Below are 17,301 nucleotides of genomic sequence, written 5' to 3'. Positions count from 1 at the left end.
ATAAATAATCCCAAAAAAATCTTTCTATCTTGAACGGTATTCAAGAAAAGAACATTTTAATTCGACCAATTAAAAGGTTTTATGCCATCCAGGTGTATTTCTCGTAATTGTTGCTATAGCTTGCATATTTTATCACGTTTTCAATTAACTGGCCCACTATGAAACTTTTGAGAAACGTCAGTGTCAAAATTTCATTCAAATCCTTTCAAATCGACAGATCCCATGACTGTACGCACTGTTGAGAACGAAGAGGCTATTTTAGATGCCTTTGAAGATGGTACCGAAAGCTCAAGTTGCTCAAGAATTGAATATTAACACCTGGGGTTCCATTTCTGGAATTGGAGGATCTTTGACGTCTCACAACTTTGCATTTTTGGGATCTAGATTGTCGTCACCATTGGTCAGTTTTCTCTGGGGAACGAGTACTGGGACACCTGTATATTGAAAGAGATTTCAAAAAAAGTCTTCTCTGGTTTGTCTTATCCAGGAGCTGGATAGCCTCGATGTCCTCATGTTGTCTTTCTTCATGACTTCTTACGAACTTTCGTATTTCTTCACTTACGTAGTTCATTCCAAGGTCCCTGTGAAGTTCTCCGTTACGGACATACAGGGTATTTCAGGAGTGGTCATGAGCCCGGCGGAATTGAAAATGCAACCCACAATACATTTCCACAGTTAACGTGGATATTTTAAATATCGTATTGTTTCAAAACGAAATTATGAATCCATGATGGCTTTGCTTCCAATAATTTTATTTGTCACAACTGACACTGACGAAAAAGTTAAAATACGATTAATTAATGTAATTAAAATGTTTCTGCTATTGCGCGTTTATGCAGACAATAAACATTTTCCCAAAAGTTTACGAAACTGCAAAGCTAACTATGTTTTATGTTTTTTTTTAACCAAAAAACAAGGATCTACGTTAACTCTGCAAATGTATTGTGGGTTGCATTTTCAATTCCGTCGCCTCATTCAGTGGTTTCGCGAATTTTGGGGCACCCAGTGTGTATTACACAGAATTTGTAAAGAAAATGGGGTTAATTTAATTGACAGATGACTATTGAACCATCGAAGTTAAACAATAGATGCAGATTTCTAAAATGTATTTTACTAAACTAGTTTGCGTTAATGTAGCTAAGTCATCTAGCAAGTCATTGTTCCATGTAGCACAATTTCGGTAATGTCCCATCTTGATTCAGTTGGAAATAAATTAAGTCAAGAGCTTTTGAAGATGGTCTACCCTAGCTCAATTCTACTTGGTGTTATTATTTTTATTGTTGGTACTGAACAATTCAACTGGTAAATCCATTTTAATTCGTTAATTTTTAAATTTATGGTTCCAGACAATTAAGCACTAAACGTTCTGATTTCAAATATTTGTTAATTCTACTTCTTTCAAAATCAATCAATTGTGTTATTGTGTAGCGGTAGCGATAAAACTGCGTTGCAGTGTAATTATTGCACTACTAAAAATTGGAACCAAGAACTGACCTCAAAGTGAAAGAATAAAAAGCTTTTGAACAATTGGTATGTAGCCATATCAAGAGAAAGTTGTCAGTCAGTGAAGAGTGGTTTCAACTTTTTAATATTTTGGTCTGGGGAATGCATAGATGTAAAAATATTTATTTTCTAATTCATTTATTGTTGAATAAATTATTAAAATTTAATATGTAAGGTACATCCTTTAACAACGCCGATTTACTACTGTCATCTCAAGATGTCGGTAATTTTCACTGTTCCCTTTTAACCTCATTTACAATGTAAATATTAGAAAAAAATTACTGTTCTTATCCTCTCAAGTTTTACAATGCCTTAGGACACAGGTTAGTAATTTAGGTAAGTGTTATTTATCATGCCACAAAACATATGACCTCAAAAATCATATTTTTGTCATGCAGGAACTAATCATTACACTATACAACAATTATACGGTGACGCGCTCCGAAAGTGTGGCAAAATTCGATACAAATTATCTAAACGAAAACACCCCGATAGGTGATTTTACTTTTTGTAAATTATTTTTTCTTCAAATGTCCGTAAATTATGACATTATACTGCTGCATTGATAATGCCACAGGATAATGCTAAAGTGTCACTTCATTGTCATGGCATCTAACGAGCTGACCAGCGTCCGTGAAGTTATTATCTCCGCTGATGAGCGGCTGTGAAGTAAACTAGCTAAATCATTTGAAATTCCTACCTCAAATTGTAACAAATTCGTGTCTGAATGTGAGATATTGAAAACTGAAGTGTGTAAATAAGGTTTAATCAAGAAACTTGTACATTATTGCAAAACGTACTATTCCGGACACGGAATCTTGGCCACAACTGACATTTCACTGACAAATATGTGTGAACTGGCCTTTATTGAATATAACCCAACTTTTGACTCGATAATGCCATTTCCCTGCTTTTTTGATGTCACACGAAAAACTTCAAAGTGACTTTTAATAATTATCACTTAAATGACACTAAGGATTGGTTTAGAAATGTCTAAAAAATGTTGGCCAAGATTCCATGTCCGGAATAGTACTTACAAAATCTATCCAAATTAAAACGAGTTGACAGACGGATAATTATTTGGGATTTTGTTCACAGCGTTGTTTATACTAGTCGTTGTCATAGTAACGCTTTGCAAAACGAGCTATAATCTGTTTCAGAATGAAAAATCCACCAACACTGCATTTTATCTCAAAAATATAACCGACAACGTCGCCAACTTTTGCTTTTAGTGTGTTTGCAAGTGTCAGAAAAAAGTGGGGTTATGAAAGAAAACTGTTGACAGTCGTTTAGGTCGTAATGCATCGTGTTTTTTAATTCTTATTTTATTATATCACTCAAAAGTTATGATATGGTGGCTACCACCTTTTTGTACATAATAATTATTTTGTGTTACGTAAAAATCTCAACAGTTCAATGTCAAATTTTGGCGGGAGGTTGGGCCAACCCAAAAAAATGAAACTTATTCTAGGGATTTCTTTTTTTCTGACAACATAATTCAACAGTCCGGACAGTATGAAATAAACTATCCTACGTGACAAAGAAAGGTAAACACCCAGTACTTACAGTTTTATTTCAACAAGTTTTTGCGGGCAAATGTATTTTGAGTCAGATAACAAAATAATGATTAAATTTACATCCCTGTCTATGCAGTATTCTGCCTTTTGTGCTGCTGGTTCGGTTATTGCTGAAAAAATAGACTTTTGAATTTTAGAAAACTTGTTGAATAGTATTTTTGTAAGGCGAGAAATGCCGCGAGTGTGTAGACTTGGTGACTTGGTATTTCAGTGCTGGTTTAAACTTGAGATCACCGAAACTGGTTTTACTTTTAATCCCGAATTAAAACCAGTTTAAACGGACGAGTGTTTTTCAGTTTTCTAAACGGGTTTCACAGAAATGGGTTTTAGCAAACCCAATATTTAGTACGGTTGGCAACTGTGGTCGATTCTGCGCAAGTGCAGTTTGTTGAATGTAAAAATTCAAACTTGACAGCTGTGCCCTGTGCTGGACAGCATTAAAAACAATGGTCAATGAGGTTAAAGTTTTGCTCGTGTGTGTTTGAGTAATGGCTATGGCTTGTTACAATGATAGTGATAGTGAATCTTCGGTTGAGATGTTTTCCGACCATTCAGATGATGAGGAAATGATAAATATGGTGGAACATTTGGCGGCAATTTTGTCAGGAATAAAATGATCACATATTTTGATAATTTATAAAATTTAATTATGTAATCTATTTTTTTTTACAAATGTGTTATTAGTACTATCTAACATAATTTTTAATTTTATCAAATGTTCTTTCAAATTTTTCATTTTTAATTCGTGCTGTTGCTTTACTTGCCCTTTAGTGAATAAATTTCTTGCTGCCTGATTGTTTCAGAATTTAAATTCTCCAATTTCTCCTAGGCAACTACTTTCTTTTCGTCTACAAATTTCGCACCATTTTTTGTTAATGACAGTACGTGGCGTTTTACTGTTTCCTAAGAAATGCAATAAATTAATAAATTTTACTGATCTGTATTTATTTTTTAACCTTTCATCCTTAAGAGCTTTGATGGAGTGCTCTTCAGCATTTGCGGAGTGTAATCGCTCCAGTCTTTAGAATCTGCAAAAAAATCGTTACTTTTACATTTATAGGTATAAATTATTATTATAAGTACGTACGATGAGTTAAAGTTTCGTTGATATGAGATTGCATAATACTCCCCTGTTTGTTGGTAACAGTTCTCAGAGTCTTGCCTGAAAAAGTAAAAATATTAACCTTTCTTTTATAACAATTAAATTTTTGTTAATTACCATCTGACCCATCAGTGATATTAACAAATGGATCCTCCTTAAAAAAAAAAAATTGGTGGAGCTTCTTTCGTCATCTGAAATATTGGAAGTACTTATACAGGGTGTTAGGTAAATGTCCTGCCAAACTTTAACCGCGAGCTACTGTCTTCATGTACCTAGAACTCGGAAAAAATATTTAAAAAATACTATGTCAAAAAATAAATTGACATTTAATTTTTGAGGTAAAATTTTTTTTTACTGCTTTTAGTCTTCTACGTTGTACCACAACCTCATAGGTAAAATTCCGGCATATTTTTAAAATACACCCTGTATATCATATTTTATAAAACGTACGCCAATGCGAAGTAACCTCTAGGAAATATGCTTTAAAACAAAGAAACCGCAGTTTGACAGGACGTTTACCTAACACCCTGTACATATAAAATAAATAAATTATTACCTACCATAAACCAAATACGAGGTAACAATAATTGATTATTTTATTTACCATTATGACCAATTAATTGGATTCCATCTGTTTGTGCGGGCTGTACCTCTAAACCTAAGAACCAAAATTGCCATAAATAATTTTTATGTTGTAATACCTGCATATTGCTGTTGATCAGAATCACTTTCGGGGACCATCCCTCTCAATCGCCGACCGGCATTTCGTCGGTCGACTAGAAATACGGTTTAAACCACCCGACCGCCCGGGATCAAAATTCGAGGGTGCCGTTTCCGCTAAAACCCGGACTGAAAAACACTTTAGACCAAGCAGCAGGCAGATGATCGAAAAAATTTGGGTTAAACCAGCACTGAAATACCGGGCCTTAGTGACTTTGAAAGAGGGCGGATTGTAGGCTTACGAGAAGCAGGTTTGTCAGTTAGAGAAATTGCCAGAAGAACTGACAGATCTGTACGCACCATTTTAAGATGTCATCAGGCATGGAGTCAAGAAGGCCGTGAACACAGGACTAGGGGCACCGGACGTCGTAGGATGACAACAGAAAATCAAGATCAATAAAGCGGTGTTTACCTTTATTTGCAACATAGTACATTACAGGGCTCTACCCGTAACTAGGTACTCATTTACTTAGGGTGCGTTTTTTTGCTCAACGGAAGAATCTCCCACTGTCAGAAGTATCGTTTTATTGGTCGCGGAAGATTCTCTCCGAGCATCTCTCTTTTCTGCCATCAAATTAGATGGCAGAGAAAGCAGGAAAGTTGCAAGGTTGCAAAGAGTCAATAATGCAACCAAAACGACAAAAATGTTCATTTAGCCACATCCTCTGCGCAGAATCACACCTGCCTTTTGTTTAACATGTTGTATAATATCATATTGTTATTGTTATTATTCATGGCAAAAAAGTAAACACTTATTACTAATGAGATTATGTGTGTCTGTGAACTGTCAAAGAGAATGCAGCAAAAAAACGTCCGATTTAGCGACTGTGGGAAGTTTCTCTTTTGGAAGAATCTCCAACTTCTAGAAGATTGCAAAAAAACGCACCCTTAGTTACCATAAATGCCTGTAAGCTGTCATTTACTTAGGAGGTGGAAAATGGAAATAAAACTTATGATTGGTTAGTGCCAAAACCCTTATCCACATCTATAACGTTCCGGCTATATGCAGCTATTTTGTTACGCCGTCGTAAGCGAAACGCACTACGCAGTTCATATTTAGTAGGGAGTAGGCCGTGTAAAATGTTACGACTAGCGCCACCTCGAGCAGAAGAAACGTATCGTAGTTGACACGACGACGGACGAATACAGTTCCCGTTAACAATGTTAACAATAATTGATTGGGTTGGTTTCGTCGTCTGTGGTTTTTGGTTTAGACGTTCCTATTTTATTTTGTACCAGCTTTTACCCGCGGCTTTGCCCGCAAATTTCAGAATGTTTTAAAATTATGTTTCTACTTTCATGAATTGCTATAAACGCAGTAATTTCAATATGAAGTTTGTCTTTTTACGAAGAATAATTAAAACTTTATTGTAGACTACTTTTTTCTTCGACTATATAAACAAAAAGATCAATACAATAAAAAACTAACACTATGATCACTTACCAATTCATGAAAATACGCCAACATAACACTTTTATTTTCAGTTGTAACCTTATTTAGATCCTCCTATTGTTTGATGCCTCGTTTAATTTCAGATACCCGCCTTTTGATTTTTCCGGTATTAAGCTATTTGAAGCTTGTTCTGCTTCATTTAAGACATCTTCCGGTAAAACACAATCATTCAAACACATTTTGCGAAATTGCTACTTTTATAAACAACCAAATGTAACTATGACACCTGAACATATCATGCAAACGCGATTTCCAACTCGAAAAAACTTTTTTTTTCTTAACAGGGTTAAAAATGGTAGTAGGGGTTGGTTTTTGTAAAATTAAAGTAGACATTAATTTTCTTCTTGCTTTGAAGATCAAGTGTACAAAATTTCATCAAGATCGGAGTAAAACTGTGGATTTGCATACAAAATATACAAACAGACATTCGGTTTTATATACAGTGTGGAAATTACTTATGGAATAAATTCAGTAATTTCAAAACTAATGTGACATTTGCCGAAAACGCTGAAACAGGTCGATTTTTGTTGTTAATAATGCTTATTTCAAGTTACCTCACTTGTTCATGACGTCATCCATTTTTGACCTATGACGTCATCAACATTTTTTTTAAATGACAACCCCCACTTTTTTCTTCTCTTTCTGACAGACCTTCCTACTACCTAAACGATGAATGAAAAAAATTGGTACCTTACATAACAATTTTTTTGAGAAAATAACAAATTTTATTTCAAAAATTTAATTTAATTTTTATTGTACTTCTTTTCTTTTCTATGTGGTTATTTAAAATCAAGGGTTTACTTTAATAGACCAAACAATTTAGAAGATTTATGACAGACAATTCGCGCTGAAATGGAACAAATCAGCCCTGACATTATTGAGCGCGGTGTACAGTACCAAAAGTTGGCGGGGGATAATTTCAACATTTGCGTTACATTTAATTGTTAACCTTAGATGTTTGTTTGTTTCTGTTTAAGGTCAATTAAAATTTTTACATTAAAAATTAAATTAAATTTTTGAAGTAAAATTTGTCATTTTCTCAAAAAAATTGTTATCTAAGGTACCGATTTTTTTTCATTAATCGTTTAGGCAGTAGTAAGGTCTATCAGAAAAAGAAGAAAAAAGTCAGTGTTGTCATTTAAAAAAAATGGCGATGACGTCATAGCTCAAAAATGGGTGACGTCATGAACAAGTGAAGCAACTTAGAATAAGCACCATGGAAAATAAAAATCGACCAGTTTCAGCGTTTTTGACAAATGTCATTAGTTTTGAACTTACTGAATTTATTCCATAAGTGGTTTCCACACTGTATATAGATTTCGTTATTTACCCGATTTCTGACATCACGTACCACGTATGTCACGTGTGAGCATCTTATTTAGGTAATTGGTAGGTACTGTTAAGTTATTGTTCTTATTGTTCTCGTTGAGAGATCCTCCCCTAAATAACGATATCTTTTTCTTTGACTTCGGTCGAGATCTTCTGGTGATAGCTCGAGGGTGCGATCCCTTTTTCGTCTATCACCTCGTCCCTCCTGGTCTTGGTCGTTCGGAGCTGTCGTCGCCTCAGGTGCCTTGGGTCGTTCCTCGGGAACTTCTGCGGGATCGTAGTGGACGACGAAGTCCGGGCGTGGAATTTGACTTCACTCCCTGAAATCTTTCGTCCGGGACCCGCAAATCCGCTCTCCGGCGTTTGGGTTCGGACTCCTTGGACTCTCCTGTCCTCCTTTCCCTCTTGGGATTTTCGAGGTCCCAACACTCTTTACACAGACCTCGGCCAATTTTAATCATATTTTCAGTAATTTCCAAAACAAAAATTTCATGTGCTGAATTGCACCCCAAAAAAAATTTTGAGGCGTTTTTTTGGTGAATTTTTAATCATTGTTTCACGTGTCCAATCGCCCTGGTTCAGAAAGGAAACTAGTGTCTAAAAACTTAACCTTGTTCACTTCTTTTTCAATTATTTTAATAACATTTGAGACTTATTTTCAATGGTTTTTACTAGGTTTCTAAAATGCCCAGTTACCCTGATCTAAAAATGAAAAGCCATTTTGAAGTTTTTGAAAAACAAATAGTTATTTTTATATTAAGTGCGCGAAGAGAGTGTTTTTTGTGCATGAAAAGGTCTTTTACGCCGAGACGAAGGTCGAGCCAGTATAAGCCTTTGAATGCACAAAAACATCTTCGCGCACGAAATATAAACAATATTTTTTCTATAATTGATTCAAAAAATTGAAATTAAAAATTCAAATTTTTGAAGGAACTCTGAAGTTTCAATGCAGTGACCATGTTGCTAGATAACTAATAAAAAACATGCGTGAAATTGCATTTCACACACTGTTTTGTATGGTTTCTATGGCTTCGATCTTACTAACAATGCAAAAAAAAATACACGTCAGAAAATGACCCACTTCAGGCACAGATAACTATGCGTGAATTTCAATTTTTTGAATCAATTATAGAAAAATAATTTTTTTAGGTTTTTGGGGATTTTGTTGGTGATTTTTAAAAATTTTGTCATGTGCCCAATTTTTAGTGGTTTATGAATCTTGAGGTGCTTTGAGCTTTCGACCAGTGCCATAATAAATGCGGGGTGCCATTTGAAAAAAATGAGTTTTTGACATTTTTAGTTTGTTACATTTAAAAAATCGCAGTAGGCATATGGGACTAAGCACGTTATTGAGTAAACACTTAGCAGATGCGGCAAACATTCAGAAATCAAACAGTGTCAATTATTTTAATTTATGTGCAACTATTTGGAAGGTGCGAATTTTCGAAGGGACCCCTGCAATTCGGAATTTTGGTAAAAAAAGCGCCACTGAAAAAAACGATGGCAGATAAGTAAAAACGACCCGTGTAGATTTGATTCATAAATTAGCATAGAATCCAAAAATGAAATCAAACTGGGTAGGCTCCATTTAAAGAAACACAACTTTAGTGTTTTTTTATTATTGTGGCACCTGTATATATACCGCAATATTTTCCGAATATGGAGTAGAGGCGTAGCTATCATCTAGAAAAAAGAAAACGTTGATGTCTTTAATAACAAACAAGTTACGGAGCTTTTTCGCAACTCTGGGACACTTGTAGATTATCGTAAAAACTATTATTTTTCAGAAATTGTCGAACCCACAGTAAAAAATGTAGTATACCTATATTAAATAAAAACTAGTTGGAAAAAAAAAACTTATTTTGTACTGATTTTATTTTTTATTATGTTAACTGTTATGGAAACTGTGTTGCTCAAGAAAGGACCCGATTTTGAAAACTATACAGGGTGTTTCAAAACGAACGCACCAAGTACCAGCAGTTGTACAGAATACAGTAAGAACATAAAAAAATTAAAAAAAAAATTCCCAGCTTCAGTTAAAAGTTACACAGTTACTTAGAAAATTTTAACCAAAAATGTTCTTCAAAAAAAAACTTTGTTGCATTATGTATATTAGACACAGTATTCATTCAATTGCAATGACATTCACTAATTAAATTATTTTTCTTTTAGTCCATTTTTTGCTTTTTAAAAACCGAAATTTAAAATTCTTGTTACATAATTTTTGAATAAATCCAGGGTGTCCCAGAACTGGCTCCCCAGAGAAAACAGGCATGTGCCGACAACAAAAGAGACTCTAAATTGAGTAAAATAAATTTTCTGCTAGCTCAAATTACCGAGTTATAAAGTTTTTAATTTCACCAATCCCGGAGGCTCGTCCTCAGGTATTACTAAAAAATCCGATCGGTTGCTAAACAACAACAAAAAATCTATGATATCGCACAAATCAATAAACGTTTGGGCAACTGGAATTTTGACGTTTTCCGATATAAAAATTCGTTGACGTTTATCTGTCATCAACATCAAGACTTGACAATTGCAAAAGATAATAACTTCAAAATAAAACAATAAAAATGGCGATTCTAAAAAGAACCATTTATTGAAGTAGGTAATAATGTTAAAGCAGATGTTCGAAATGACCACCATTCATTTGTATGCACAATTGTGCTCTATATACCATTCACGATGTTTTGGCATAAGGGGAGGCTATGATTTGATTTTTTAACGTTGGATACATGTTTGATTTCTGTCATCTCTGCTGTCACTAAAGTGCCTGACGTGTGGACCTATCAAAATGAACGTAACATGTTGCCGAATTTACCGTAATCATAATTTAGCGACTTTAAAACGTATTTAAGGTGTTTGTATTAGACTGCAGAACATATTTTCAGTAAGTTATAATGAAGTCAAATTCTTTTTGTGTATAAATTGAATCGTAGGTGAGTACAAGATAAATATGTAGCACGGATAGTGAAGGAAGAAACAACGACCCAATTGAAATGGCACAGGGGTTTTGTAAGATCTATTATAACTTCGCGATAGAGTTGTGAATATATGGCTTGAGTCTATTTTGAAATGTACTCCTGAAATTTGCCAACATTTTTGTAGACATTGTGAAGAACTTTCGGAAGATTGGGCAAAATTAATGGGAAATCTTTCATTTGAAAACGTTCTTCCTGTAATAATTTCATTAGGAGAATCTGACTCGGAATTTGATTGGGATTTTGATGCAGGTAATGGTGATTCAGAATTTTCTAATGAAATAATGGAAGTTGAATAGTTTTGTTCTTTTTTGTCATGGACGATGGGTGTGTAAATATTTTGCAGAAAGATTCGAATAAAGTAAGGCTTAATAAGTAGGTACATGATTTTATACAAGTTCCACTAGTTCTAGGAATGTACTAACTGGTTGGTTAAGACACTGTATTGGTGGATTATCTAAGTGGTGCATAAATTAACAGGAGCCACTTCGTTTTTCGGTTCCGGTCCCTACTATTCTGTAGTCTGTTCAAGTCAGTTTCCTGTTTTGTTAAATTGGATTTAAAACGTGTGAGTATTGTTGTATTGCAAACTAGTAAAACTGACAACAATGGACTAGACAATGACGCAGTTTATAACCTCAAACGTAGAAAAACATAACCTAATTCAACAGGCAGCTTTACTGCCAACTTAAATGCACTTTTTCCATGGCCTCCCCTTATGCCAAAACATCGTGAATGGCATATACGTAACAAACTTCTTGTAGTAGCGTTAGTTATTATTTCTTCAGTAACTGAAACAAAAGCCTCCTGAATTCGAACTCTCAGATCAGCCTCTGAATTATGGGCCGCCGATAAATGATTCAGATCTGGAGACCTGGCAGGCCAATGATGCGGTCCTCCTCCTCCGATCCAACGCGGTGGATATTGGTTATACAAAATTTCTCGGACGTCATTTATGCGATAAGCAAGAGGTACAATTTCAAGTAAATTAGGTAACTCCGTGCCAATGAACTGAGCATATCTTGCCCCCGTTAATCTTGCGGGGAATTCAAACAGTCCAATCTAGAGCAGGTGATTCGGAATTTTAAGAAATGGAAGGATCCACCACAATTATACTTGCCAAACGATCGCCCAATAGCCCAGTCCACAAATTAACAGAAAACCTATGTTGAAAACCTCTGGGAAATAATTCTCTTGGATTTTCGTCTGCCCAGATATGAAGGTTGTGATAATTGGAACAGCCTTACCGGCAAAATAGCGACTCATCAGAAAACAGTATCCGTGACAAGAAGTGTGGAGCACCCACAATACATTTTCGATAAAAACTGGATATTTTTTTTAATATAATAATAATAATAATAGTTTATTCACGCCAAGAAAGCAATTACAAGAAAACACACATGGAGCATTAACAGGAACAAAAAGTGGGAACAAGATGCATCACTTGCACAGAAGTGTCCTACAGTCACTCTTGAACTTATTTGTCGAGACTCCACAGAAGTCTAACTCGTTACAGTAAAGGTTGGCCAGGCGAAGGGCACTATTCAAGGGTGAATTGTAGGAGTAATTGTGTTTATGGCAGTAAACATGAAACAAATTCGGGTGTCTGAGGTTACATAAAGGAACATTAAAGCCGATACGAAGCAGAGCATCAGAAGAATCAACATTACAGTTAATTATTTTATGTAGAAAACATAGCTTGTGACAATCCCTTCTGGTTTTAAGTGAGGGCACAGACATGTAAGCGGCTACAGAGTGCAAATCATCAAAATTGATATTTTGAGTTCTCAGCTTATATTTCAAATACTTCAAGAAATTGTTCTGTACCGACTCGATACGTGAAATGTGAGTACCGTAAAAAGGTGACCAGATAACACAATTGTATTCTAATATTGAGCGGACCAAGGAATTATATAATATTATAATCGCTCTGGTGTTCTTAAAATCCACTGTCCATCTTTTTAAACATCCCAGCATTTTTCTTCCCCTAGAAATCAAGAAGTCGTAATGTTCATGAAACGATAAATTGGAATCGAAAAAAAGACCCAGGTCTTTGATGGCATTGATAATTTCCAGCTGCTCCCCTTCCAATAATAATAAGGAACGGAGGGCACAGTTTTCCTGCCGAAACACATTGCCTTGCATTTGCAAACATTGAGTTTCATATCATTGCGTGCGCACCAGTTTTCAATTCTTCTGACATCCTCCTGAAGATCAAATACATCCAGCTGCGTTTTGATGATTTTATAGATTTTTAGATCGTCCGCGTACAGCAGCGATGCCGAGGTCAGACTATCAGTGATGTAATTGATGAAGATTATGAATAATAATGGCCCGATAATAGAGCCCTGCGGTACTCCAGACGTGCTACAGTATGCAGACGACCTCACACCCTTAAGGACAACATGCTGAGTTCGATTGGAAATGTAGGTAGATGTCCAAGATAGGAACGGGTCGCGTACTCCGTACGTATATAATTTATTCAAAAGGGTGATTAACAGCGTCAAATGCTTTGCAAAAATCAGTATAAATGCAATGCACATCAAAACCGCCCTCAAATGCTTCAAAGACATTATTAACAAAGGCAAAATGATTGGTTACCGTAGATCTATTAGCGAAAAACCCATGCTGTGATGGACTGATAACAGTTTTGAAGGAAGCGGACAAGTGTTTGGCAACTAGCTTTTCAAAGATCTTGGCGGGAACTGATAGAATACTGATGGGTCGGTAATTCTCGAAGTTTTGTTTAGAGCCAGATTTAAACACTGGAGTGACAAGAGCTGATTTTCAGCAGTTCGGAAAAACACCTGAGTTGAGTGAATACTTAAAAATACGCCACAAAGGATCAGTAAGCGATGTACAGCAATTTCTGTAAAAAATTGGAGGCAGACCATCTGGCCCAGCACCTTTATTACAGTCGAGATGAGTTAGTTCATAAAAGACACTATCTGAAGTATTGGTTGCATTTTCAATTCCGTCGGGCTCATTATCACTCGTGAATTACCCTGTATAAGACAGACATGGACGAAAACACTGAAAATTTCAATAGATCACATTTTCCATATTTGAAAAAAGCAATTTTCTTCTGAATTCAGTGATAGATTTTATTTTTTATCAAAACTTAATAAAAGGACAAGTAACAAGAGTTCCTTCGAAAGCACTATTTATCATTTATTTTCTGTACACCCACTAATTATTTATTTATATCGGCTGTTCATTTAAATTTATCCTCAAAGTTGGCGTTGAAGTGTCGATTGTGAACGCACCACTCGTCATTCTGCACACTAAAAACACGAACAACACATAAAGTGAGGTTAGATTTAAACAACTGATCCGTGGTGCGTTCACAATTGACTTCCAACTTGCCAACTTTGAGGATAAATTTAAATGAACACTCGATATTTTATAATAAACATTTTTAAAGCTAGCTTCTGACTTGATTTTCTTGGAGAAGTGCTAAACTTTAATGAAACTGAGTTAATTGATTACAAATTATAAAAGCAGCAATTAGCGTTCAATTTCACTAATTGGGAAAAAAACCAGTGCAATTTACTGGTTGCGTACACTAAACACTTTTAAATTTGGGATTTAGCAATTCGTTGGTCACAAAACACACGCATACATGTAAGAAACAAACACATTAATTTATAAATCCTTCGTAGAATTGTAAGCTTGTGTAAAATAATCCAATCAAATACCATTCGAGCTGCGAGGTTCGTCATCTATCAAATTTGACACTCTTTTCGTCGCTGTGCAACAAGTTATTGTAAATTAATCAATAAATTAAAGCTCATGTGCTATTACTACAGACGAAATCTTTTTTATTTCAATTTTCACATTTCGCTTTTAAAACATTTTGCGGCTACGTTTTGCATCATTACTATAGTGTATTACACTATAAGTGATGAAAGTGCCTGATTTTTCAATGAGCAATACATGATATTTTATACTCTCGAGCGCCATCGAGTGAGGATAGTCTTCCGAGTTGAAAAATCGCACTTTGATCACGAATTATGTATACTATTTTTTCCAACATCGCTTATGAAAATGAGTCTCAATTTTAAATTTCTTTATACTTATTTTACTCCCCTATTTTTGAATTTTCCGGATCTTGAGTTTCAATTAATGCAAATAACAGTGTTTTAAATTTAAGTAGGTAGTAGATTGTTAATGTAGTAGATTGTTAAATAAATTTTCCTCACTAGTGAGTTTACTTTCTCCATTTTCCTCACTACTGATGCAAACGCCTATTTTCTTCACTAAATTTAGTGATGAAAGTATCATTTTCATAATCGATGTTGGAAAAAAACTTTTATAATCTCAGTTGAACAAATATATTTGATAAAATCAACGTTTTTTATTAAACGGGTCACAGAAAATACATCTAAGAGTTTAAAGATATGATTCAGTAAGGTCAATAACCCATTCATTTTTAATAAAATTTAAATATCCAAACAATTTCTTACTAAAGTCTCAATGTCGAGTTCAAGGCAGGTTAAATAATTACAAAATCAATTTTATTTGCTACCGATTATACATTATCTTCTCAAAAAATAATCCTCGTTGATTAAATTAGGTACGTGACAAGAAGTGCGTGCTGATTGAATTATTATCAAGGATACAATGTAGTTTATAATAAGGATTTATTTGATGATGATTTTATGAACAGAGTAAGAAAATTTGTTGCTGCGGAAAGACAGATTTTACCAAAAGAAAACATTTACACAAAAATTCACTTTGCATTTCGAGTTTGGAATTTGAAAAATGTGTGAGAATTCTTCTGCATGGTTGCTCTCACTGCAAAAAAAAACGATCCAGAAGATCTGGCTGAAAATACTGCACGAAGCGCACTATTATTATCATTAAGAAGGACTAGGAGGTTTAAAAAGAACCCCAAGACCTTTCTTTCGAGCAAAGATTTATTTTATAAAACTGTCATTTCCTTTCGCATTAGAGAACTATTTTTTATTTTCACTGAACGATGAACATTTTTCTAGATGAAAATGTAGATGTTCCCAAAGTGATGAAAAATGAAATTTACGAAAAAAAGATGTGGAAGAAAACATTCAAATGAGAATAAACCTTAACCGTTAAAGTCCAGGTAAACAATTTCCAAATGTGTTGTTCTGTTATCATCTGTCATAAAACGTCGTATCTGAGTTACTGAGCCACTCTGGATAAACAAACATTTGATGGAATATTTTTGAAGAATCAAAGTGGATGAATCATTTGAAAATTAATTTCCAGAAATTTACTTGATGTGTGGCTTCCTTTCCTAATAAGAAGCTTAATAAAAAAATAAAATTCAATTGTGATTGTATTATCTGGATTAGGCTAACACTTTCCGAGCACTAACTTAGTTATGACGTTAAGTTTTGTTAAATTTTAAAGTCTTATAACACAATATAACAACAATTGTCTTGGAAGGAAGATAAAAAATAAACAAAGCCAAAAAAAAATGTAAAACTAACAAAACTGTTACGGTCTTATTTATTAACAAAAAAAAATTAAAAAAATTCTCAAATACACCTTATCAATAATTAGTCAGGTATACAAAATTGCAACAATTTTTTTTTAATTAGAAGTCGCGGTTTCTCGCGTGCGCCTATAATGCCCGCACGATTAACCCTATTAAAAAATTTGTAAAAATTACGAAACTTTAGGGTTACATTCCCTTGATATAAGACTTCAAATGTGTGTAATCAATTTTCCCTTATCACTTAATTCCGAGTCATAAAATTAAAAAAATCGATGTTGAGTAAAAAAAAAATTTTTTTTCGACCACGCTCATAATTCACAATTAATTCAAAGAACACATTTATGAAATTCGCATCAAAAGATAATTATTCGTTTTTGAATTATTCCAATTTTAACATTAAGAGCGAAAAATGACCAAGATTTACAACTGCACTGTCATAAAATAAATATCTCATTGTTGGGAAACATCTGTTGACCACATTTTCTAGTAATTCCCTAAAGGGTACCATAAACAACCTACGTCAACTTCTTTTGTGGATGTAACCGCCCAATTTAATAATAAATCATAGCTAAATTTTGCACTTTAATATCAAATCCCATTTATTTCAAAAACCGGTGATGTTTTCATGATTTCAATGACACCAAATTTTTCCTAAATGTTTGCAAGGACTCATTGAAAAATTATGTAAATTAATGAAGCGGTTATTGAATTAAAACAAAATCTTTACCTGTTTCATTAAAAATTTTAAAATTTTTACAGACTGTTCTACAGTGATACACAATCATTCCTGAATTTTTTGAGAATTTTAAACTGATTAGAAGTGGGTGTTTTCGCTCGGGCGGTAAAACTTCACTCACCCGGTACAAGAAACTTTATTAAAATGTATGTAAGATTTTAGGTAGGTACAACTTTATGCCATCGAATATTAGGCAAAGCAGATTTGTTATGATCGTGTCATATTTAAGTGAATCATCCAAAAGTCCTAAAATCTATATTTTCGATAATAATTTTACTGTCAATACATTTACAGTTGTGTGTGACTCATGTATCGACAACTCCAAATTAAAAGAAAAGCTTATCTGTCCGTCAATAATATTTTTTTGTGGAACTAAACGATACAGAATCATCTAAAAAATCTTGATGAGTATTACTGTGCT

The sequence above is a fragment of the Tenebrio molitor genome, chromosome 8 (assembly GCF_963966145.1).
Source record: "Tenebrio molitor chromosome 8, icTenMoli1.1, whole genome shotgun sequence".
Lineage (NCBI taxonomy): Eukaryota > Metazoa > Arthropoda > Insecta > Coleoptera > Tenebrionidae > Tenebrio > Tenebrio molitor.
This window is presented reverse-complemented; position numbering follows the sequence as displayed.